This window comes from Mus caroli, unplaced genomic scaffold (genome assembly GCF_978045245.1).
Source record: "Mus caroli unplaced genomic scaffold, Mus_caroli_1 scaffold_6, whole genome shotgun sequence".
Classification (NCBI taxonomy): Eukaryota; Metazoa; Chordata; class Mammalia; order Rodentia; family Muridae; genus Mus; species Mus caroli.
The window spans coordinates 39,278,752-39,304,716 of NW_028227261.1; the positions used below are offsets into that span (position 1 = coordinate 39,278,752).

The 25,965-nt window shown below is 46.7% G+C and overlaps 1 pseudogene; it reads left to right on the forward strand.

The window, feature by feature from the left end:
- The window catches only part of LOC147004226 (ubiquitin-ribosomal protein eS31 fusion protein pseudogene), a 37,199-nt pseudogene that overhangs the window by 2,552 nt on the left and 8,682 nt on the right, over nt 1–25,965 (forward strand).

A 25,965-nucleotide genomic window follows, 5' to 3' on the forward strand; every position in this document is an offset into this window, starting at 1 on the left:
CTTCAGGGCCAACAGACTAAGGCCAATGAAAACAAGATCCCAAGAAAGGACAAGGGTACCACCAAGGAAAAAACAGCAAAATGGACACCAAAGCCGGGACCTTGTGTGGCTGTTGCCTCTAAGCTGCCTATGATTAGTCTCTTTTTGAGTCAGAGCTTCTGGGATCACCCACCCAAGGCACCCACCCACATGAGATTGGGATCCTTACAAGCATTCCCACTTGGAGAAATGGGGAAGGACTCTCCAGGGCCTGCCCCTCCCCAGTGCTATGTGAGAGGGTTAAGCAGTCACTGAATAGAGTAACAGCCCCTAAGTTGCCCAAGGGGTAAGTAGTTACCCAAGCTGGGGTGGGGTGATGGGCCAGGCAACTGCCTAAGTCTTCCATTCTACTCCAGGTTAACTCCCCATTCATGCTTTTATGTGTAATAACCCCAATAAACTCATTGATGCATCAAGCAAGCCTTGGATAGAATTGTTTCTTTGGTGTGTCATTACCCTCCATATCTAGGGTGAATAGAAATAGACTCTCCAGGAAAAGTCACACAAGGCACTTTAACCAAGCTTTAAAAGGGCAGAGAATGCTGACCCCTGATGACAGTGAATGGCAGCCCCCAACTGGGTATAGCTAAGAGAACCCAGGCTAGATCTGAAATCCCTTCGTCCAGAGGCTGGAATAACTGCTGCCACCATCTGGTCCCTATAATCTGCACAGGATGGCATGGTACAGTTATAAGGACCGAGGGTTTGAGCCCTGGCTGTGAGTATGACCTTAGACAAATCAAAAATAACTCTCCAGGTTTCTGCATTTGCATCTCCAGGGTGGAGCTAGCGCTAACACCTGTTTTAGAATTAAAGCCAAGATTTAATTGAAGACTTCAGGACATGGAAGCCGTTGTTCCTTATCTTGTCTCCTCCACCACATTCTCCAACTCTTCCTCCTACTCTGACCACAACCTCTTACCTCTTTCTCTTCCCCGTCGGCCATCTTCTACAGGATCATTGGTGGGGCCTGAACCTGGCCATCCCCTTCTCCCTGCTCTCCCCATGCTTGTTCGCCATGAGCCTGTGACATTCATCTCCCTGGTGACCCGAATCTGAACTAAGAGATGGATGTGAGGCAGTGGAGGCCAGGACGGTAATGTGCTCACGTTTCTCTGGGACCCTCACCAGGGCCCAGTTAATTTTCTCTTTGATTTTAATATAGATTTATTGAAAGTTTCAGTTATCAAAAACAAACTGTAGCAGCAAATTGGTGTTCCTTGCAGGCCTACAAGTGTCTATAAAGCTGCCACGCTTGGGGACGGATGGCGCTCTCCAGGAGGTCAGTCATGGCAACACGAAGTCCCTGGGGACACACACACTGCAGTTTAATATTTTTCTTATTAGCCTTTTTCTTCTTGCCTATCTAAGCCTCCCCCTCTAAATGGGAAACCAAATGGAGCCACTAGCCCAGGGAGGCCGTTCTCTAAGCTGCTCCATTCTCCGTGTTCTCTCTGTCCTAGCCTCCTCTTCGTGACTCCTCTGATTTCCCCTTTTCCCCCGCTAACCTAGGAAAAATCATGATGCACACAGCTCTGTCTCACCTATCCTATGCCTGAGCCAGTCAGAAGCAGAGGACCCCCCCAGAAAAGATTGGGGTCCCAAACATCTTTCAGATCTGGCATTCTATGGGGGGGGGGGAGGGCAGAGAACAAAGTTTGAAAGCAAAGGAGACACTTTCTAAAAGGAATCTTTCCCTGCCTAGTATGCACTAGACTAAACTGAAATAAAAAGATGACGGAGCAGAGAAATGGCTCCGTCAATAAAATGTTCACCAGGTAAACATGAGGACTTCGGTTCCAATAGTCAGCACCCACCTAAAAAGCTGAAGTTGGCAGTATATTGTTCTCATAGAGTAGAGAAGGCAGGAGAGTCCTGGGGTTTGCTGCTCAGCTGATCCAGTCAAATTGCTGAGCTCCAGGTTCAGGGAGAGTCCCTGTCTCCAAAAATATTGTGAAGCTGCAATTGAGGAAGACACCCAGTGTTGACTTCTGGCTTTCACATCCACAAACATATATCTGCCCAAACACATATAACCACAGACATACACACTCAGGATGATAGATCCTGGAAAGTAGGCAAGTTCTGATATCAGCACGAGGGTCACGTGATTTCATTATGACATACCCACTGCCATTTTTAACATGACCTCTCCTCTCAGTGTGATATTTGATTCTCTGTTCTCAATCCATCCCTAAAGAGCAACCTGGTTTTTCCTACCTCCAGTGGCTCTTCGATACATGCCATAGCTCAAACCACTTACTGGCACTTAATGGCATCTCTAGGCTATGGAATCAGTTCTGTTCCAGGGCTGGTCTTCACGGACCACTCAGCTTGAGAGTACCAGCATTCATCGTCTCTAGCTTTGTGGTACTAAGTTGCCACATCACATCCAATTCTCAGTGTTCTTTCTTTGCTCTTAAACAGCACCTGCCAGCAGTCAGGGACACTGCCCTTTCCCAGAATGATGATTATGACTAAGGCTCCTGGCCATGCTTTAATCCTGGCCACAGTGCTTATTGATTCTGTGTCTTTGGGGAACCTCGTTGTGATCTCACGGTACCTTGTGTTTCTGTGTCCTTTTGTCTTAAGCTTCTCTCTGAAATAAATGGCTTGTCTGGGGGACTTCCTCCCCCAATATTCTGAGATCCTCCAGGAAAAGAACTGTATCTTCATCCTCTTTATTGTCCTCTCTGTGTTTACAGTTGATGATGGGTAAGAACGGCCTCTCTGAGTCTGCTCCCTCAGACTTAAGATGGAGATAATGCCTGCATCACCAGTAGAATAAAGAAAGCACCTCTCACAGTGCCAATCAGTAAGGATTTAGTGATTGAGGTAGCCATCATCTGCTTTGCCTTGACCTTGCCCATCAGCCACCCATACTTCCACTTTTACTTCCTCCTCCCGTCTCAGCTTCAAATTCTGTTCTCTCCAGCTGCCTTCTAAGGATTACCTCTTACCCATCACACACCCCTGCTCACCCTGGCCCCTTTAGAGTGATGCTAACTCCCCACCCTCAGCCCCCACCTCTAGGCCAACCTCCCTTGTCTTTCTAAAAACCATCCATTAATGGCTGTCTCCTAGTGGCTATTCCCTGTGCTCCCTTGTAGTTTGTCTTAAGTACAAACGTTCCCGGCTCGCCGTCTATGCTGGCTGGCAGCACAGGTGAGTTAGGTTATGTTTACAGTCTTCCTAATTAAAGGCTCCCACCTGCTCCTGGAGAAATACCAATCCCTGGCAAGGTTCTCCCACCCCCAAGCCTCCATTGTGCCCATCAACACAAGCTATTGGGTACCACCAGTATCTATCAGCTAGGGTACCACTCATATCTATCACCTAGGGTACCACTCATATCTATCACCTAGGGTACCACTCATATCTATCATCTAGGGTACCACTCATATCTATCACCTAGGGTGATACCGCTGATACCTATCACCTAGGGTACCACTCATATCTATCACCTAGGGTACCACTCATATCTATCACCTAGGGTACCACTCATATCTATCACCTAGGGTGATACCGCTGATACCTATCACCTAGGGTACCACTCATATCTATCACCTAGGGTACCACTCATATCTATCACCTAGGGTACCACTCATATCTATCACCTAGGGTACCACTCATATCTATCACCTAGGATACCACTCATATCTATCACCTAGGGTACCACTCATATCTATCACCTAGGGTACCACTCATATCTATCACCTAGGGTTTCACAAAACTAACCTTGAATGCTTGTGTTTCCTGTGCTCAATCTTCGGGCTGCCATAAGGACATGAGACCCTTCTGGAAAGTAGGAGAGTAACACACACCTCCTTGCCACTCAGCTAGGGTAGCATGGCACCCACAGCAATGTTGCTTGAGTTTTTCTACTTATCTGAACAATGCTTTTGCTTTTCGTTGTGCACATCCTCTATCAGCAGAAACAGCCAGGATAGCTGGCACTTCCCCACTCCTCCAAGCCAACCTCCGTTCCTAGGATCTCACCTCCCAGAGGAATTTACTCAAGAGTCATCTACTGAACCAGAGGCACGATCCTCCTTCAACCCACCCTCTGCATTCCAGAAGCAAGCAGCTCATCTGCGGAGCTCCTCTTTCCTCTTTCCTCTGCCTTCAGTCTATCTTTCAAGCTTTGCTGGCTCTCCTGTAGCACAGCCCCCACTGGGCTGTCAGTCACCCCTACTGCAGCCATGCTAGAAAACTGTTCCAGTTATAGGTGTGTTACAATGTGTCACATCTGATCCTCACAAAACAGCCTCAAGATGCAGAGCAAAGTATAGCCTCCAGGTAACCAGATTCAAACAGACATTTGGGTCAGGGGACATTGCTGAATTCTCCACATTAGATGTAGATAGGAAGTATGGGCTTCAAACTCTTGGATACGCGATCCTCACTGCATCATGCGATGCCTCGGGATGTCGTGAATGGGTCCTCTTGCTGCTACTGCCTCCCTCTTCCCTCCAAGACTGGGGGGACTTTGTCCTTATGCTGGACCCTTTGTGATTTCAAAGCTCCTTCTGTTCAGTTCTCTGTCGTCAAGCTTTATCTGGGCTTCCAGACTACTTCCTTTTCATTTCTTTCTTCAGTGCTAGGAATTAAATCCAGTCTGTCTCTCATACTACTCAAGCACTGGACCACTCAACTCTGATCCTCTGTTTAATTTTTCTGCATTTTGAGTCAGGGTCTAAGTTACCTAAGCTAGCCTTGAACTCTCTCTATAATCTAAATAGGCATTGAGTTTGTGATTCTCCTACCTCGGCAGCATCTTGAGTAGCGGGTTATAGTCCTGTCCTATCATGCTGGTCCCTCCTTATTTAACTTCTCCTCTAGCTGAAGGAATAGTTATTGTCTGTGAAGGTAATTTGCACACGGGGCCTCCAAACCTTCAGTGGCAGTGATTTCTCCTTCACTAGGAGTGCTTTCCCCATTCAGGAAGCCCACCTTGCTGCCCCACCCTGTGCGGTACTCACCACTCCACAGGGCAGGAGCTGGCTCAGCAGCCTTACCTCTAGGAGGTAAGACCCCCAGAAGGACTTTAGGAGGACATCCTGAAATGTCTCCTCCAGGAACTCCAGCTAAGTGTATGTATACTCCAACCAATTTTTCAAGATTCAACTAAATTTATAGAATATATATGTGCTTTGTGTCAGGCTCTTTGAAAGCACAGGACAAGGGCATGAACAATAAAAACAGCTCCTGCCTTCACAAAGCTTAAGTGTAATGAGGAAAACATAAGCCACTGTCATATCGAGGATTTGAAGATGTGGTACCTAGCACAGCTTGGAAAGATGGTATCTAAGTCCAATCTTAAGAGTTGAATAGGAATTTCCTAGAGCAATGAAGAGAGAATAGAGGGGTGAAGACGCTGGGACATTCTAAACAAAGAAAATAACCTGAGCTAAGTGTAGCAAGATGCCTGTAATCCCAGCACTTGGGAGCCTGAAGCAGAAGCATCGCAAGTTCAAGGCCAGCCTGAGCCCCACAGCAAGTTCAAAGGACAGTCTATACAACTTAGTGAGACCCCTAACTTAAAATGAAAATTTAGGATCTGGGGAGATGGCTCAGTGGTTAGGAGCACTGAATGCACTTCCAGAGGACCCAGGTTCAATTCCCGGCACCCACATGGCAGTCCACAACTGTCTGGAACTCCTGACTCCTGGGTGCAAGTGGTCCTTCCGATAGCTGGGACATAAAACATTCTTAAAGTTTTCGGATTTGATTCCGAGGGACAGCCATGGAGAACTAAGTTAGGCAACAATGAAGCCAGTTCTGTGTTAGACTTGAGTGGGTACTTGCTCCAGTCACCTTGTTTAGATGCAGATCGTGATCAGTTGAATCTGCATTTCTTACAAGCTCCTTGGAGAAGCTGGTACTGGTGCCCCTCAGTCCACACCTGGAGGAGCAGGCAGCGGTCCTCAACCTTCCTCATGCTACGACCCTTTAATATCATGTTATGATGATCCCAACCATAAAATCATTTTTATTGCTACTTCATAACTGTAATTTTGCTACTGTTATGAACCCTAATGTAAATATTTGCTCTGCAGCCCCTGTGAAAGGGTCATTTGACACCCCCAAAGGGTCACAACCCACAGCCTGAGAACTGCTTACCAGAGACCTGAAGGGAGGCAAAGAGAAGGTTATGAAGGAGCCTCCCTCTGTCCTACTCCTTGGTAAGAAGTACAGGCATGGGGCTAGAGAGATGACCCAGCGATTAAGAGCACTGGCTGCTCTTCCTGAGGACCGGGGTTCGATTCCCAGCACCTACATGGTCTGTAATTCCAGCTCCACAGGATCTCACATCCTCTCACAGATATACATTCAGGTAAAAGACCAATGTATATGAAATAAAAATAAACAAAAAAATTTTAAAAAGAGGTACAGGAAGAGATTGACAGCGTGTGTGTACAAAGGTCGGCCTCACTCACACAGCCCTGCTCACACATGCTTCAGATGGTGCTGTGTCTCCAGTCTGGTTTTTCCTGCCTGTGTCCACTCATGTCAGCAGGCCCGGCACCTTTTCCTGCCTGTGTACTCTGGTTGGAGGCTGCTGTGGTGCTGCACTTTTATTTAGCATCTCTACCTTATAAGCTGTTTATTAAATACTTTACATCTCCAGAAAAGTGTCACGTAAGGACTCAGAGGAATACAAAAAAAAAAATACATATTCCTGCCTACGAGTGTTTGGTGTCACCTCACAAGGGGGAGCTTCTTTTGCGCTGCCCTCTGCCAGACCTGTCATAAACACACTAAATGAGGCCTGTCTCAGCTAGGCTCCCTGGGGCTCAATGGCCTCTGCAGCCCTATCCAGAGATGAGCCTGTTTATCCCCAACTGTTTTCTCTGACCTCTAAATCAATCCCCTGACTCAAAACCTCAGTCTTCCCCTACCCTCCTTCCAATTCCAACCTAGGTTGATTTGTGACCCTGGAGGCAGTGATCTGTGACAAGTCATGAACACAGATTCTGAGTCAGACTGGGTTCGTAGTCCAACCCCAGGCTTCCTAGTGGGTCATCTTGGGAAAATGGCCTCACTTCTCTGACCTGCAGCTTTCTCATCTGGAATTTGGCGAGGTTTGGAGGATCAAATATGACCGTGCATACAGTACTTTTGTTTTATTTTAATTTGATTTGACTTTTTTTTTTTTTGAGTCTGGCCTTAAACCCATGACTTCCCTGTTTCTTGGCCTCTCAAATGCTGGGATCATATACATGACCACATCCAAGCTTCAGACAGTATTAAACACTCTGTGGGCCATCTGAACACTGAATTATTATTATTATTATTATCCGTTGTTGTTTGTTTGTCTGTTTGTTTGTGATAGAGTCTTAGAGTTTTACTATGTACGCCCGGATGGCCTGAAACTTATTATGTAGACCAGGTTGGCCTCTGATTTATAGAGATCTGACTGGCTCTGCCTCCTGAGTTCTGGGATTAAAGGTATGCACCACCACTCTTGGCTGTCTACTGGAAATAAATAACAATAAACAATTTTTTTTAAAAAAAATAGGAAAATCTTTGAGTACCAAAGCCCTTGGAAATCCTGTTTAAGCCAAATGCACCATTATCCCTTACACGACCACCATATATCTTGCTCGATTTCTCCTTTCCCTGATATTAGGGAGGCAGCAGGAGGCTGGAGCTGCTCAATAGAGGAACTGGCTGGAAGAGGCAGTAGCCAGGGAGCACTTAGGGAGCACGTTTCAACCTTACAGGACTGAGACTCAGCATGGGAGGGGAGGAATGCTTCCCCTCCCACCTTAACCCCATCCCACAGTGTCCCCTCTGCCCAGGGTCACCCAGGCTGCCCCTCCTTCCACTGCCGTGAGAGGCAGCCTCAATCATTCATCTTAATGTCTCTATTAAGCAGGGTTATGACCAGGACGAGACTAGAAACAAGGTCTTTTAGTGTAAAAACACAGCTCCCAGGGCTCAGCCCCAAGGGAGTTCTCCTCAGCTTACTGGCTTACTTACACCAGGTCTACGGCTTGCAAGAGGAGACCGGGAAACCAGATTGAGCAGGATGGTTCTGCCCTGTGTTCCCTTTCTTCTCTTTTCCTGAAAACCTTACAGGGCTCATTAGCTTTCATTTCCAGTGAGAAATCAGAGGCTCTGCATCCAGTAACAGCTGTGGGGGCCTGGAGGCTGTCGCTATGGTAGACTGGTATCCAGGCTGGCCATCACTGAGCACACCAGCAACAACCGTGTTTTCTCATGTCTGTGCTCCATAGGGCCTTACTGAGTCTTCTCAGAACTGAACCCATAAGAACAGTTCCTCTGATAAAGCCCCACCTTCCAGGCTTAGTGTAGTGCATGGGTAATCAGACCCAGTCCTAGAGTCTGAGTCAGGAGTCTTTGGTTCAGAGGCCTGTGCTAACTGATACTTAGCTGTAGCCCTACCTGTTGAGGTCTGTGAATGACAGCATGTCAAGCCCCCTTACCCAGAGAGAAGGGCTGAGGCTCCTGGAGAACCAGTCTGAAATGCAACAACTCAGATCACCCCAGGAAGGCATCAAAGGGTTAGGTACATAGGTTTGTCCTTCAGAGGCATGGAAAGGGTGCCAAGACAATTCTTCTTACATGTCTGTGATATCACCATTAGATAGACCTTTAGCTGATGTTTTGGGAGGATCGGGACATGGAAGACAGGGGTACAGATACTGAAAGTCAGTCAACAGTTTGCTGCTCACTCCTGCTAATCCCCAGGTCACGTCTATCCCCACTGTGCTTCTGCCTTCTTATGGGTCCTGGTTTCTCCCTCTCTTTAAAAGAGTCATCCTAGTGGCCAGGCAAAGGGGTCTAGTTGTTCTTAGCACGTGGGAAAAAAGCTAAGGTCAAAGGGTCATGAGAGCCAGGCTAGCAGGACCACAGAGCAAAATCACTGTCTCAAAACCAAACCCAAACCTTATCCACATCTTAATAACTGGGGTGGGCTGATGTGGAGGAATGCCTAAACTGTGGGGCCAGGAAAATGGGCTTCACATCCTGACTATCCCTTTTCTAGGCAAAGTAATCTTAGACAGATTGTTGCTGTTCCCCTGAGGTTTTTAGGAGTGAATGAAGCCACATGTGTCAGCTAAATGTTAAGACTGCAAACACGGGGCTGGTGAGATGGCTCAGTGGGTAAGAGCACCCGACTGCTCTTCCGAAGGTCCGGAGTTCAAATCCCAGCAACCACATGGTGGCTCACAACCATCCGTAACGAGATCTGACGCCCTCTTCTGGAGTGTCTGAAGACAGCTACAGTGTACTTACATATAATCAATAAATAAATCTTTAAAAAAAAAAGACTGCAAACACACTGGATGGAGGAGAGTCCTGGGGAAGGAAACTTCTAGGCCAAGAATATAAGGTGTTCTCCACTACGGTCTTTGCAGGCTGTCCTGATCAAGATGGGCTTCAAGAGCAGAGGGACACAGGACAGGATGAGGGATGTGGGAGGAGTCCAGAGCCGCTGAGGGCAGCACAAAGTCAGAGTGAGTTAGCATTGGTCCCAGGGGCTGCTTGAGCAAGGCAGGCTTTTACATAGATATCCAGAGGCAGGAGTGGTGGTGATGGTGGGGAACAGTAAGGAAGTTGCCCCCATTAATAAATAAGAAGGCAGAAAATTAATGATGGTCTGAAAATGGCTGAGCTACTGAACTTGTTCCTTTAAATCTGTCTCTAACAAGAAAAATAAAAAGATTTGGCCAATTAGGAGGTAATGAAGAAACTGTAGAAATAGTACCTGAGAAAAAGACTCTCGATGGGGGAGGTAGCTGAATGAACCCATGGCACCTTCTCAAGACAGAAGAAGGATACCAAAGAAGGAACCTCCAAGATGGGGTGAGTGCTGGATCATCTCGTCACAGAAGGGATAGGGACAAGGTAATGGTGGGGGAACTCCAGATGGTACCTGGTTCTCAATTGGTATTTTATTTATTTTAAAGATTTATTTATTTATTTTATGTATGAGTACAATTATAGCTGTCTTCAGACACACCAGAAGAGGGCGTCAGATCCCACTACAGATGGTTGTGAGCCACCTTGCTGGGGATTGAACTCAGAACCTCTGGAAGAGCAGTCAGTGCTCTCAGCCACTGAGCCATCTCTCCAGCCCCCTCAATTGGTGTTTTAAATGTTGTGTGTGTGTGTGTGTGTGTGTGTGTGTGTGTGTGTGTAAGTCAGAGAACATCCCGATTCTCTCCTTCCACCACATAGATCATAAGGATTAAACTCAGGTCATCAAGCCAGGCATGGCGGCGCACGCCTTTAATCCCAGCACTCAGGAGGCAGAGGCAGGTAGATTCCTGAGTTTGAGGCCAGCCTGGTCTACAGAGTGAGTTCCAGGACAACCAGGGCTACACAGAGAGACCCTGTCTCAAACAAACAAACAAACAAACAAACAGCTCAGGACATCAAGATTGGCAGCTTCACCTGCTGCCATCTTTCGGGCTCCTGGCAGATGCTTTTCAGAGCATTTTATGAACCAGGCAATGTTCTGCCACTGCCATTGTCTCTGATGAAGGCTGAGCATGAAGGTGAGGAAGGGGAGCCCAAAAGCCCCAGAACGTGAGCAACAGTGATGGACAGGGGCCAACATGGGGATAAGGGAAACAGCAAGAAACCTGCTTGGAGCTACAAAAAGTTAGACCTCTGATATGTTTGATGTTGTTCCTGCTAGGGACTTATGCTTGGGGTGAGGGTAAGAACAGAACAGCAGAGGAGATAGGAATGAGAAAGAAGTTAAAAGAGGAACCTCAGGTTTACAGAAGGGGAAGATAGGGAGGAAAGAAATTACAAAGGAAAGACAATTGGGCGATGTTCAGATAGGGCTTAGAAATGGAACAGGAGTGGAAGATGGGAGGAAACAGACCATGGAAATATCCTAGCTTAGCTCTAGCACACTACCAAGGGCCAGGAGACCCAAAAATGGAGCAGAAGAGACGCCATGGGGAAGGTCTTGAGGAAGAAATAAGGGAGTGAGAATACAGGTCCAGTTGAAGCCTGGCCCTGTACCCACTTGCCCACAAGTGCACTTGACCTGCTGGCTAGCTAGGACGGAACTCTATACTCCATTAGCCTTTCTCATTCTTTCCCTGGACAAAGTCAGTCATCATCTGAGCCCTTAGTGCTATCTTTGGGCTAGCCCATTGGGAAGGAAAGGCAAGGCCCACAGCCTGCTAAGGTCAAAGGGGACTGGCCTAGGAAGCTTATCAGCTCTAGGTACTGTCTCCAAATCTGGTTCCAGGGTTCAATCCAAATTGGTTGAGCCATGCTAACACTGACAGTCTCTGTGTGCAGGACCGGAAGATGCAGGAGAGGGAAAGGGCAGCCAGAGGCTTCTCGTTAGCGGGGATGTGGAGAGGAGAGCTGCTTCGGGGACTGGCCCAGGGTCTGATTTATCATCTTCAGAGCTGATCTGAGTGAGAGGGGTTAAGTAGCAAGTTAATGAAATCTGCAGATGCTGCTAAGTGGGAAAGAGCAGGGGAGACGAGGGAATACCAGACAGGAGGCAGGTGGAATGCCGAAGAAGGCAAGATCATCAGGACAGGAGATCCCATTCTCTAGTGGAAAGGAAATCCAGTTTGGGCAAGCAAAGTAAAGGCTGAGATCCTATTTCATGTAGGACAGCTCTGGTCAAACCTCCCAGCCCCCTACCTTAGTCTCCTCGGGCTTCTTCAACCACTAGGCAGGCCCTGAACTCCAGAGACAAGGAGCAAATGAGACCAAGCCCCCGTGCCTCTTCTCTCCAGGACTGTGGCCAAACAAGTGACTCTAGCTCCCTGGGATAAGTGCTGTTGACCGACACAAAGGAGGGAGCAATTAATCCTGAGAGGGGAGGGTGAGGGAGGTCAGCATGGCATTAAAGCAAGGCTTGAAAAATAAGGATTTTTTTTTCAAGCAGAAAAAGGGAAGTGGGGACTCTGGATGGAAGGAGCAGTACTGCCGAGGCTAGGGAAGGCTCAAAGGAAGAAGAGGGAGAGGAAGCAGAACTGGGAGCAGGGAGACATGAATGGACAGATGGATGAATGGATGTCTGTTCCAGAGAGACAGTGTATAAGTAGAAACCAGAGGCTAGCCAGAGCTGCAGGAATGGGTCCACAGAGTCCTGGAAACACAGGGTGGGAAAGGGAGGCCACAAATCCTCCCCATGGGCTGCCTCTACTTGCTGGCAACATCCTCTCCCTCCAGCTTTAGCCCCAGGCTCAGTGAAAAGATTGCCATAAGAATAAAAGAAAATCATTCCTGTGCCTCACTGTATTTGACATTTGGTCTAGCACATAGTAGGTACTTCTAAGATGCAAATTACTGATCTTTCCAGGAGGAGCTGAAAATCGTAGGCCATTGATGGAGAAATAGCTTAGTGGGTTATGGTTCCTGCCTCAAAAGCATGGTGACCTAACCAGAGCTCACAGTAGCTCCTGAAAGTTGTTATCTGACCTCCACAAGTACACTGTGGCTCAGGCACACTGGCACATTCTCACAAAAACACACACACACACACACACACACAAATAATAATAATAATAATAATAGAATACTATTATAAATGATAATACATAATAATTTAGTACAATAATTTTATAATTTAATAGTAATTTTAATAATAATTTTAATAATAATTTCAAAGATAATTAAAATGTAATTTAATCTTTAAAAAATTCTAAGCGATTGCCAGCTCATGGCTGGAGTGGTCATAGACCCTAAAGGAGAACCTGCAACTGTTATTACTCTAAACCAATATAATTTCTAGCTATATTCTAATCTGTATCCTCACCTACAGATAAGTGTAGCTCTTGCCCTTCATCAAAACAGCTTCTTTTTGCAGCAGACAAAGGCTACTACAGAGATCCACAACGTACTAAAAGGCAAAGACCACAGGGTACCCAACCCTAACTGGCATTATCTACAATGTGATACCTACACTAAGACTCTGGGGACATTGAGGAAGAACAGGCAGAAAGAGTCTAAGAACCAGAGAACCAGGCTGCTGCTGCTGCTGCTGCTTGCTGCTGCTGCTGAAAAGTCTCTTGTAGACCTGACTGGGATGCTGCACCAACGGAATCTCAACAATATGGTTGCCTGAATAAGACCTGCTTAAGGACAACACCATTGACATGCCAATGCTGATTGGTGACATTTCCAAAGCCAACCCCTGGGTGAAGAGCTACAGGCAATCAATGGTTGCTGAGAGAGTGAAACCACCTTCTTCAGAGATGAGTCAGCTGATAGCTTACCCAATCCCAAGGGGTGTGCCCTGAATACACATACACACTGAGCAATATGAAATGGGTTCATTTAGACACATGCACACACATATAGTCCATGTTTAGCAGTAGTAATGATTATAGACGAGGTCATGGGTATGAGAAGATGGACATGGGAGGAGCTGAGCCGGGAGAGGGAGGGGGTGGAAATGAACTGAACGTGTGAATGGATTCTCCAAAATGTTTTCTTTAATTAAAAAGAATCTTAAAGCCGGGCGTGGTGGCGCACGCCTTTAATCCCAGTACTCGGGAGGCAGAGGCAGGCAGATTTCTGAGTTCGAGGCCAGCCTGGTCTACAAAGTGAGTTCCAGGACAGCTAGGGCTATACAGAGAAACCCTGTCTCGAAAAAACCAAAAAAAAAAAAAAAAAAAAAAAAAGAATCTTAAAGCCAGGGACCTGGTAACCGCAGCTCCACATGTAGGCAGGGGAAACGAGGAAGTGTGCAGGTGTGGCTTGGTAAGTACAAACCTCATATTCCTTAGCCTAGCACAGTATGGCACAGTCAAAAGTGTCCCCTCTCCTCTCCGTCCTAGACAGAGCTGTCTCCTCACTCCAGTCCGTGTGAAGCTGGCATGAAGAAAAGGAGTAACAGAATGGCTAGTTAAGCTAGGTAGTGCCAGGAGTCAGGCCTGTGTTTCAGTGTTTACCAACTCCTCACCAATACCGTGCTCCTCAGGATGTTGCCCCTCCTCCCTCTGAACTTTCTCCTTCTGTAAAATGGGTACAGTAGTAATTCCTACTGACCACCTCAGTGGCTTAGATCAACAGCACAGGTAAAAGTACTACAGCAGTGCCTGTCCACAGTAATTGCTATGCAGAATGAAAAGGCTTTAATAAGATTACAACAGAAAGCATCTCTCAGCTTTGCTGTGTTTCTCCAAACCTGTGCTATCCCTGCTCTGATTGTTTGTTTGTTTGTTTTTACCTGTATGAGTGTGTGCCTGGTGTCGGAGGAGGTCAGGAGAAGATGTAAGATCCCCTGAAAATGGAGGTATGGGGGGTTGTGAGCTGCCACATGGGAGCTGAAATCAAACACAGTACCTCTGCAAGAACAAGTGCTCTTAACCACAGAGCCATCTTTCCAGGCCTCTGCATGATTTTAAAAGACATATTCCTTACTTATTTGCATTTATGTACTTACTTATTTGAATGTTTTTGGCGGGGGCTTGGAGGTGTCAGAGTGCACACGTGTTGGTCAGAGGACAACTTCCAGGAGTCAGTTCTCTCTCCTCTCCCTCCAGCTTTAGCCCTGTGGATCCCAGGGATTGAACTCAGGTCATCAGGCTTGGAGGTAGACACCTTTACCCAGTGAGCCATGTCACTAGTCTTTAAGGCAGATTCTTTGTTCTTTAATTAAAAACTGAGTTCTTGGGCCATGTAAGAACATGGTAAGAGTGGGCAGGCCTATCAACACTCATCTTGAGATGGGAGAGATGCAGAAGAGACTGGGGATTCAGGATTAGAGGCAAAGCAAGCTGCAGGGAAGGTATGTGTTATGTGCCTCATGTTATGTGCCCCGGTGGCACCAGTGCCTCTTCTCTGCTCACACACATTCCTTATGATCAGCAAAGGAGGCAAAGGCCCTACTCTGGCTCTTGGGTAGGCTAACTCAGTGTGCTACAAATTGAAGGTAGACAGCTGTTTCAGGGAAAGTCAGCAGTGAGGGGGAAATTCTCCCTGTGTTTAACAGAGTGCTGATCATCTGCTCTATCTATGTGTTTAGAATGTACATAGATAGACTCAGGAACAGTGTTTGACGACTGAGCTAACTGTCCAGGACACTAAAGCAACAAGATTAGAAGATCACAGACAAGGAGTTCAGGGTAGTGATAGGTGAATGAATCAATGAACATGAGCACAAAGCATGAAGGTCTCTGTAAACCACATCAACACCCATCAGATAGCAGTCAGTATGGGAGGAGCTCTAGACCACCAAGCAGACAAAATGAGACATGCAAGTTAATGTTGCCATTGTTGGTACATAGGTGAATCAACCATAATGATAGAGATGGATGGATGGATGGATGGATGGATGGATGGATGGATGGATGGATAGATGGATGGATGGATGGATGGATGGATGGATAGATGGATGGATGGATGGAAATCATTCAGGGGCATATCTGCACAGGATCCATTTATCAGGGTTGATTCCACTCTTGCAAAATGTTGGGCCTATCAGTAACACAGACCAGGATGGCATAATTCTCTTGGAAAGCAAGTTGATTGTTTGGTGCTCTATCCATTCTGGAAGAAATAGAGACTTATATGGATAGGGACAGACATATTCTGGTTATGGCATTGCCTTTTCGTCCTAAGGGAATTAGCTAGCACCACTGACTGAAGGCTTGCACCAATGTGGAATTTTATATTGTGTTCATCATGTCCTGCCAATGGACCTGATCAGCAAAGGAGATGCAAGAGGGAGCCTGTGACACAGGCCTCATTGATTAGCTCACACAGTCTAGCACCAGGAGCTGCCAGCCTAATAGAACAATAGATGACCTGTGGCAGGCACGACAGAATCACTAATGAGCAGGAGATGGTTTATAAGAATGAGGCACCATGTTCTTGAATATGAGTTCTTAACTGAAGGCAGTTTTGTCCTCTAGGTTATATGTGACATTGTCCAGGGAGTGACAGACAGGATGGTGTCAAAGAGGCCTTAGTAAGATGACCTGTGATGAGAGAGTCAAACAACCGTGCCTCTGGAAAGACTATAGGAGATGGGCATAGCAAGAACACAGAGAGGAGGCATGAGCCAGTGTGCTTCACCCTTCAGCCAGGAGAAGCAAGAAGGGTATGACAGTTTGTATATGCCTGGCTCAGGGAGCGGCACTATTAGGAGGTATGACCTTAGTGGAGTAGGTGTGTCACTGTGGGTGTGGGCTTAAGACCCTTATCCTAGATGCCTGGAAGTCAGTCTTCCAATAGTAGCCTTAAGATGAAGATGTAGAACTCTCAGCTCTGCCTACACTTTGCCTGCCTGGATGCTTCCACGCTCCCACCTTGATAATACTGGGCTGAACCTCTGAACCTGTAAGTCAGCCCCAATCAAATGTTGTCCTTTATAAGACTTGCCTTAGTCATGGTGTCTGCCCACAGCAGTAAAACCCTAAGTCAAAGGGGAATACATAGATGAGAACTGAAATTGGAGAGGGGAGACAGGAGTGAAGGATCAGGTTGCAGAGGACACTGGGGGTAGGGTATTTTAAAGATGTTAGCTTTTGCTTTGAGTAAAATAATATTGTAATTTGTCTCTGAAATGTCCCCCAAATCATAACACTAGCATTATTACATGTTTGAACACTTGGCCCTTACCTGGTAGCACTGTTTTTGGAAAGTTGTGGAACCTTTAGGATGGGGTAACCATGGGCTTTTCCACATGTGCCCCAGTTACTGGAATAACAACTCTGAGACTTATTTATTCTAGTCTATGAGTGCCACATGGCTGCTTACCTCTCTTCAGTTTCATGTGTCTGTCTCCTCAGTGTGACTCTCTTCCCGCACCTGACTATCCCAGAGTTGTTCTCTCCCTAATGGAATTCCCACCTCCTACTTCCTGCTTCAGCTAATGGCCATCATCTTTTATTGACAGGTGATACTTCCATACAGTACACAAGAGAGTCTGTCTACAGAAGGCCTAGCTGGAATACGTGTGTCACTGTGGGGCAGTGAGAGGTAGAGCCAGGCTCTGCTTTGGACCTGGTCTTTGTACTTCTTGGTCTGCTGAGATGTAACAAGCTATGCCCCAAGTTCCTTCCACCAAGGACAGAGTCAGATGTCATGCCTTTCTAGTCTCCTTAAACTGTATGCCCAGATAAATCTTGCATTCCTTAGCTTGTTTTCTGTTAGGTATTTTGTTAAAGTGATGGTTTTTTTTTCACCTCTTGACTTTCTGGTGCTTCCTCTTGCCCTAGTTGCCCTAGAATACTATAACTGCTGTAGATCTATCTTTGTTCCTACTTTAGTGTTAACACCATGTGGGTATGCTGTGATGGTTTTAACATCACATAGGATATCATTGTGAAGAGATAGATAAAAATAAGGAAGTCAAGACACTTGGCCAGACTTCACACAGACCACCACAAACCTCTGGAACTGGTCATTGTCCAAGATACAACCCAGTTCCCTCCTCCTCCTCCTCCTCCTCCTCCTCCTCTTCCTTCTCCTTTTCCTGTTCTTCTTTTCCCCCTTCTCCTTCGCCTCCCCCTTCTCCTCTGCCTCCTCTTCTACCTCTTCTTCCTCCTCCTCTTTTTCTTCCTCCTCCTTTTTCTTCTTCCTCAAGACAGGGTTTCTCACGGTAGCCCTGGCTGTCCTGGAACTCACTCTGGAGACCAGACTGGCCTCAGATTCAGAGACCCACCTGCCCCTGTTTCCCAGGTGCTGAGTTAACGATGTCCACCACCATGAATGGCCAGCTATGACCCAGTTCTTTAAAGTGGGTGATTTCCCGGCTGCCTTTCCTATGTTTTCATCATTATAATCACTTAGTATTTTGTTCTTGCTTCCAAAGTTTTATTTATTTGTATACAATATAAGTAAATGTTTACCCTGCATCCATGGGTGTGTGCCATGTTGCATGTCTGGTGCCTGTGGAAGCTAAAGGAAGGCATGTTATCCCCTGGAACTGAAGTTATAGATGGTTATGAGCTGCCAAGTAAGTGCTGGGAACTAAACTCAGGTCCTTTGCAAAAGCAAGTGATCTTACCCACAAAGCCATCGTTTTAGTCCCTCTGTCCTTCCCATAGAATATGTTATCTAACACTTTCAGGGACCCTTCGGTGAGCCAAAAGATTGGCTGTCTTTGGGTCAAGTCAGGTATCCATACTTGATCCAGTTAGATATAGCCAGGATGGTAAAGTCAGTTGGTACTAAACATAGTCCTCGATGCATAGGAAGGCACTCAGGCCCCTTTTCTCGGCAGGGAGCAGTGGTTGTTGCAGTTACTCAGGGGCTAATAGATTCCTCTTTAGTACAGTTTAGTACAGTGATTGGCAAATGGGAAATATCAATAAATCAATCAATCTTGTCTAAAGCACAGAGCCTGGCACAGAGCAGACATGGTGATTATTTGGGGATAGAAAGCCATTGTATTCAGCAGCGCAGCACAGAAGGAAGCAGTCTACAGCAGTGGCTGTGCATGCTGATTTGTGCATTTGGCTGCTTGAGTTCAAGTTCCAGCTCTGCTACCTAGCAACCATATGACCCCAAGCAAGCAACTTACCTATGAGACTTAGTTCCGGCATCTGTAAAATGAGGCCACAGATACACCCAATCTCTGGAGGGTAGTAGGGAGGTTAAATGGGACAGTAGACATAAAGTGCCTTTCTATAGCCCTCAGCGCAGTGCTGGCAACAGAGAGCAAAGTTGTTACTATCTCTCTGTAAGCGTCAAGCTGTTGAGTGTAAAGCGGTCCATATCAAATATTGCTTTGAAGACAAAAGTTGTGTGTTACCTCAACTGAGTGAAGCATGGTCCTACTGTGCAATAAACTTCTTAAGTGCACACTGTTTCTGAAACTGGCAGGGTCATGATCAGCTAGCTTGATCTACTACCCCCAAAATTGGTTGGCTTTGGTTCAGGTCAGGTACCCAACCCTGATCCAGTTAGCTGTGGCCAGGGTGAGCCTAGCAGATGACGAGTAGCCTGGAGGTTGTGGATCATCCAGACGACTGTTACTAGTTTTAGTAGAGAAAACTACTGTGAAAATAAATAAAAAAAAAAAAAAAAAAAAAACACCGTGAGGACGTTTCTGAACTGGTGATAAACATAGTAATTACCAGACAAACTAGGTGTTCTTCCTCCCAGCTCCTGAAATGAAGTGATGTACAGACAGAATAAGATAGACACAGAGAGAGAGAGAGAGAGAGAGAGAGAGTTAGGGAGGGAGGGAGGAAGAAAGGGGTGGAGAGCATCAATCATAGTCAAGGATACTGTAAGATAGATCTATACCTCAGTGTGTGTGTGTCACAGCCAATCACTATATCTAGCACAGAGAAGTCATCTGGTCACCACCTCTAAGCTCACATGAGTCAGTGAGGAGGGTGAAGATGGAGACAGATGTCCACACATGTGTGGATGTAGACAGGTAAGAAGTTAAGGGACTCATTCAGGACAGGAGCAAGGCGTAACCGGCCTCCTTGAGCCTCTCCCTAGGCCAGTGGACAGCCTGTGATGGTGGGCAGGTGACAGCCTGTGATGGCGGGCAGGCAGAAGGTGATGCTCCTCTTGAACCTACTTAAAAGGATGAGTTCCCAGTGAAGATGATGGAGCAATTTGGAGAGGGAGGCTCCCTTGGCTTTCAGGTATGTTGAGGAGGCAGGGGGATGATAGGCAGGGAGAAGGAATAGAGAGGACAGAGGGAAGATGATGTCCTGCTTGCAGCAGGGCCTTCAGCAGACAGGGTAGAGAGCAAGGACCGTGCTATGATATTCAGAGCTGTCTTGCAGGAGCCTGGAGAGCTTTCCCTTGGGGCTGGGGTTTTCTGTGGTATGACAGCTCAGCCTCTGGATTTGCCCCAGTCCTCCCCTCTACCCCTGAGGTGCCCTCTTCCACAAAGCCTTCCAGTCTGCTTGGTGGTCTCAGAAGGTCACATGGTAGCACCAGCTCCCTTGCTTCGCCTAGCTTGTATAGTCTGAGAGACACTCTTGTCAAAGGAATGTTTGGATCTTTGCTATACATGGGGCTGTGAATTTCCTCAGAGGAAATAGTAGTGTCTCAGGCACCACCAGGGGGCACCAGGACCTGCTGGCTCCAGGGGCCAAGGAAGAGGAAACCTTCAAGCCTTCCGTCTAGGTGGAGACCTGGGGCTGAGTCTCCTGCAGCAGCTCCCTCAAGCAAAGCCTTGGTGCCACAGAGAGGGAGAACATATTGCTGGCTTATCTAATGAGAAATGAGAGGACTGGGCCAAAGAGCCCTATTTCTGTCCAGCCCTACAATACCTGCCATAAAATTAAATGATCACAATGAGTACATTAATTACCTGACACGAATGCTTTAACATAACAAAATTATTAGCCATTCTAGATTTAGTGTTTGTACAGCACTTTATATTTGTAAGGGCATTGCAATAACTTACCCGGCTAAGGGCACATTTCGGGCCCTGAATGACATCCAGAAGGGTTGCTTCTGGCCAGCCAGCTGTCTGGCCCCTGCCACAGCTGGCTCCCCCAGCCCCCACCTTTCCTCACATGTGCTGACTGCTTTTCTTCTGCTCCAGCTGCCGCCTGCCATCCCCTCATGGAAGACCTTCAACTGTTCATGAATCCCTTTTGTCTCAGAGAGCCATGGGCCCAGATTATCTACCTGATCCTGCACCAGAATGGAAGGCCCTAAGGATGCTGCCCCTGGGTGGGAGTGGAGGGGGCTGATCTTGGGGCCTGTGAAGTCCCTCTTCACATCCGCCATCTGTGGCTCCAGTTATGAATATATAATGAGCAGTGCCATAAGAGAAGCCCTAAGTCTGGGGCCCAGTGCTGCTCCAGTGCTCTGCTCTCCAGAAAGTTCGCCACTCCTACAGCGAGACCCAGGTCCTGGAGGATGGAGCATGGCCTTGGTGAGTCTCGCCACTGTGCAGATTCCATTCCAGACTGGACAGGGTAGCACAGGCGACCTCACTAGTAAAACATGTTGCAGTTGGCTTGGATGTGAAATCTGCTTCCCGGGCAGAGAGATCAAAAGCTCAAGTTGATGGATGTCTGTGTACCCAGCTCTCCTTGCTTGCTTTCATCTTCCTTCCAGAAAGAGGAGTAAACATTCATCCAGGGAGCACCACAGGTGTCCCCTTAAGGAGTGTGAAGAAATAGCATTGAAAGCAGACAGGACCACCAATGAAGGTATCCATGGGGATCCCAAGGGCCCTGAGGAAGATCACAATGGAGGGCATTTGAAGCAGCAGTCCAGAGTTTCCATGTAAGAAGGTCTTTAGGGGAGAAGCAATTTGGCTGAAAGGCAGCTGGGGAGAAGACAGTATTTGTGTAGCCTGTAGGACACAGATCAATAAGGTTCCCTAACGTGCTCAGGGACAAGCTGTATGACAACTATGGAAGCATTGGTTGTCTAGGTCAAGTTGATTACCATGCTGAATGCAGTGATGAAGAGCAGAGCTCTGGGGGAGGACTGCCTGGGTTCAGATACTAGTTCACAGTCAACCAGGTGACCTCTTCACACAGGTGACTCAGGCTGACTTCAGATAAAGATAAACTTCTCATGACTCAGCTTCTCATTTATATATAAGATATTATAAGGATAGTATCTGCCTCTGTAGCTTGCTATAGTCAATGAACTGTGAAGGGGCTGAGGGTAGGAATTCCTTTTTTGTGCTCACCTTGGGCATTTGAGAGTAAATTTGCAAGGTATTCAAAGAGAGGAAGGCAGAGACTTGGAACGAAGCTTTATTTAGGTTAGGGGTGGTTCATTAACATAGTGTTGAGATTTCTGGTCAAGTTCACGCAACTCTACCTCAGAATGTGTCACGGAAGGGAATGGCTGACTTCCAGATATTAAAGATCCCGGATCTTAGCTAGACAGGGCAGTACCTTGGAAGAAGATGCAGAAGAATCAGGAGTTCAAGGCCATCAGCTATATAGCAAGTCCTGGGCCAGCATGAGCTACATGACACCTTGTCTCAAGACACACAACAGAATAATCTTCAGCCTTTTGGTGTGCAGGGACACAGAGACAGGGGCTGCCTAACATGTCCTTTGACAGGAGCAGACGTTATATCAGTGAGTAGCAGGGGTCATGACTACCTCTTTCGATTTTCCAAGCAGAGTCTGGGGCACCTATGGAAGGGATCAGTCACCTGCAGAAGAGGTTGGGAAGGACAAGTTATCAGTAAGGTGGGAGGGTGGTATGCACCTCTGTGCTGCCTGTGCCCTGGACCACTCACTGCCCAATCCTACCTACCCTTGGGATTGGAGGTGAGGTGGAGTTGGAGGTGAGGTAGCACAGAATCAACAACACAGACTCCAGAAGCAGAGAAACGCTGCAGTCAGCTCATCTGAGCACTGCTGCAAGCTCCTTTAATACCCTTCACCCATGCCCCATCGGTCCCTAGAAAGCATCTCCTCTAAGCAGCAGTTCCTGATTGGCTGGTATTGTCTACATCAGCAATTCTTGGTTTCTCAGACAGTCTTCAATTAGGTCATTCTGCAGGAGATGCCAAGACTGTGTGACCCCCCACATTTATATAGAGGTGACTGATGCCACTCCTTTTACACCCCTGGACCCACCTGGGCCTAAGGATTTAGCAACACTCTTTGTAGCCAAGACATGCTACCCCTAAGTTAAATCATCAGGCCCTGGGGGCGGGGCCTGCCTCCTCCCACCCTCCTGCCTGTCACCTCCTAGATGCTCCATGCAGTAGCCACACCAGTGAGGGAGACAACCAGGTACTTGGCCCTAACCCTGAGGAGCAATGGTGTGGCCATATGTCAGGCATGTGAGGGAAATGTGGCCCCTAATTGGGTGGATGTAGATAAGTCCTAGGGCCACAAGCTCCCACTTCAGTGACACACGGTCTCTTCTGAAAGTCACCTCCATAAACAAGTCCATTTGAGATTCTACCTCTTCTTATGGTTGCCAACAGAAAAATATGAATGAGCAGGGTTGAGTTCTAGGGCCTTAAAACTGAGAAGGACCACACTATGATCCCACATGCAGAGTAGGTTAATCTGCTATGCTGGTGCTCTGGTCACCGCCCATCAGAAGGAAGCCAAGGCAGGTCCTCAAGCAGGGCAGGAACTTGGAGGCAGAAACGGATGCAGAGGCCAAGGGGATGCCGCTTACTGCTTGGCCACGGCTTGCTCAGCCTGCCTTCTTCTACCACCCAGGACCACCTGCCCAAGGGTGGTCTGAGCTCTCCTGGGTTCATCATTGATCAAGACTACTCCCTGCAGACTTGTCTGTATTCCTGGTGGAGATATTTTCTTAATTAAGGTCCCTCTTCCTAGATAACTCTAAATTGTGTCTATCTGGAAACAAACAAACAACAACAACACAAAAAATCAAAACAACCAGGACCACCTGTTCAGGCAGGGCTGAGAACAACATCCTTAATTAAGGATGAATTAAGAAGGATGGCACCAGTTTGAAGACTTCTGGCCATATATCTGAAGCAATCCTATAGGCTAGGTGTTCTCCAAAGATACTTCCTTAGGCAAGAAAAGGAAATCTCAGCTAGAACTACACTGTGTATCTATTCCTAATGTAAAAAAGGTGAAGTCGGGTTTTGCCGATTAATACACATGTCAGGACAAGCACCCTCACATAGCAAGTCATTGGGTTGCCTGTCATGGTAGAGATAAATGCACTCTGAAGGGACACGGGGATGCAGAGAAATGCAGGTTTTCCCAATCAAGTTTCCTTATCTGTTAAAACAAATAGACAGTAGGCAGACTGATAGGAGAAAACACATGTATGCATAGGTGCACACAAGAAACTTAAAAAGGATCAGATGACTGGGGTGTCAATGCCCTCTTTACAGTGGAGAGTGAAGGCAAGGCTGCAGGCAGGTTCAGGGGATAGCAGGGGAGAGAAGGAGAGTAGGAAACAGATAACAGTCTGGAGTAAAGCTCCTTTGGGCTTTGACTATCAGGCTCTTCCCCTGCAGGGTAAGTGATGCCGTCCCTTGGTTCATGAACTTTCAGTAAGACATCTGAGGCCCACTGTGCTCCTGTTGGTAGATCTGGTCTTTAGGAAGGTAATGAGACTTCTGAGAAAGCCTCTTCCTGATGGCCCCCAAGTGCTCTCCACTACAGGTGTAAGGGGGCACACTCTGGAGTATTTTTCTTTCTGAGCTCCCAAAGACCTCAACGACATAAAGGCTAATGACAATGCTGCTCACCTTTTTGCCCAGGGGAGTGGCTTGTGATGATGCAAACTAGAACAGATGGTTGATTTACAAAAATTCCTGGGGGAGGGATGACTTGAAAATGAACCAAAATGAACGAACAAACAAATATAACAACAAATAATTATCTCAACTTCTAGGACCCCCTAGTTAGATAAGCAGATCAAAAAAGCTACAAGCTAATCAGACCCATTAAGAAGCCAGCAATCTTCTTACATTTATTGTTTGTTTGTTTGTTTGTTTGTTTGTTTTTGAGGCAGGGTATCTCTGTATAGCCTTGGCTGTCCTGGAACTTTTTCTGTAGACTAACTAGGCTGGCCTCGAACTCACAGAGATTGGCTTGTTTCTGCCTCCTGAATGCTGGGATCAAATGCATGTGCCTTCACCACTGGGCTTTCTTCTGAAATTATTAAGAGTATTGGCCAAGGGACTTCTGTTGCTGCCATGCCCACTGCTGTGTGGAGTGTATTGAGGAAACCTTCTTGCTTTCTTTAAAAAGCAGAGAGGGGGAACGGTGGTACAACTCTTTAATCCTAGCACTTGGGAGGCACAGGCAGGCAGACCTGAGAATTTGAAGCTAGACTGGTTTATATAACATAGCAAGTTTTAGGCCACCCCAGGGCTACATAGTGAGACCCAGCCTAAAAAAATTAAATCAATAAATAAAGCATTATGCATTTAGAAACATCATAAAGACTCTTCCCATGAATATGTTGTACCTTAAGTTATTAACTGATTGTGGCAATTTATAAATAAATCTACACAGATAGGAAACAGTATATGTATTATTTTAACTAAGAGGTGTATATGGCCAAGAAATTCAAAGACCATTATTATACCTTATCTATGGCTCAAGTTTTGTCATCATGAGAATGAAAATAATCGTTTTCAGAAAAATGATATAATAAATTTTATTTCTCCCTCTTTACTTTTTCCTTTGAGACCAGGTCTCATCTAGCCCAGGCTGGCCTCAAACCAAATTCATACCTGAAGATGGCTTTGAACTCCTGGTCATCCTGTCTTTGCCTCCTGGGCACTAGGATTACAGGCATGTGACTTTGTACCTGGGTCATGTCTCAGAATTTGTGTTGTGCTTTTTAATGTCCGGGCTGTCATTCTCTGTCTCTGAAAACTTTCTGCAGCTTGCTTTGCTTATCAGTATAGAGTCACCATCAGGATTATATCATTGTGGAACCTCAGTAAGTGGTTCTATTATTGCTAAGAAAAATACTACTAAGCCAAGTTAATAATATTGGCAAGTTAACAAGATAAGTAATATTTTGTCCCCCAAAATTTAAGTCCTTGAAAGTACCAATTCACTTGAAAAGTATTATGTTCCTTGAAACTAACTGCTTAGTGTTCATCCAATACAGGCCCTCCAGGGGTTAGGCTGCACACTGGGGACAGTGAGAATTGGTTACAGATCCAGAATTTAGGGTTGGCATTGTCTGTGATGACTGTGGCTACTACTTCCTGCCTAGTCTCCCGGGCCTCACTGTCTTTGCCTATTCCTGGGCTCCAGCTCTCCCCAGCATGTGACTGACCATCTGCTCCTCCTTATCCCCTGCATCTCTCACTTACATCCCTAAAAACCTTCACTAACCCTTGTCCCATCCGTTTTCCTTGTGACATACATTGTCATGTATTATTCAGCCATCTCCCCAGTCTGTCTTATTTTCCCAGATGAAACTACTATAGTGATTGTGCATAACTCACCAATCGAGAAGTCCTTGGGAGAACTTAATTTAATCAACAGGTGATGAAAGGGCCTCCAAGCTTCCTGGGCCCTTGGGAACTGCTCTCTGACT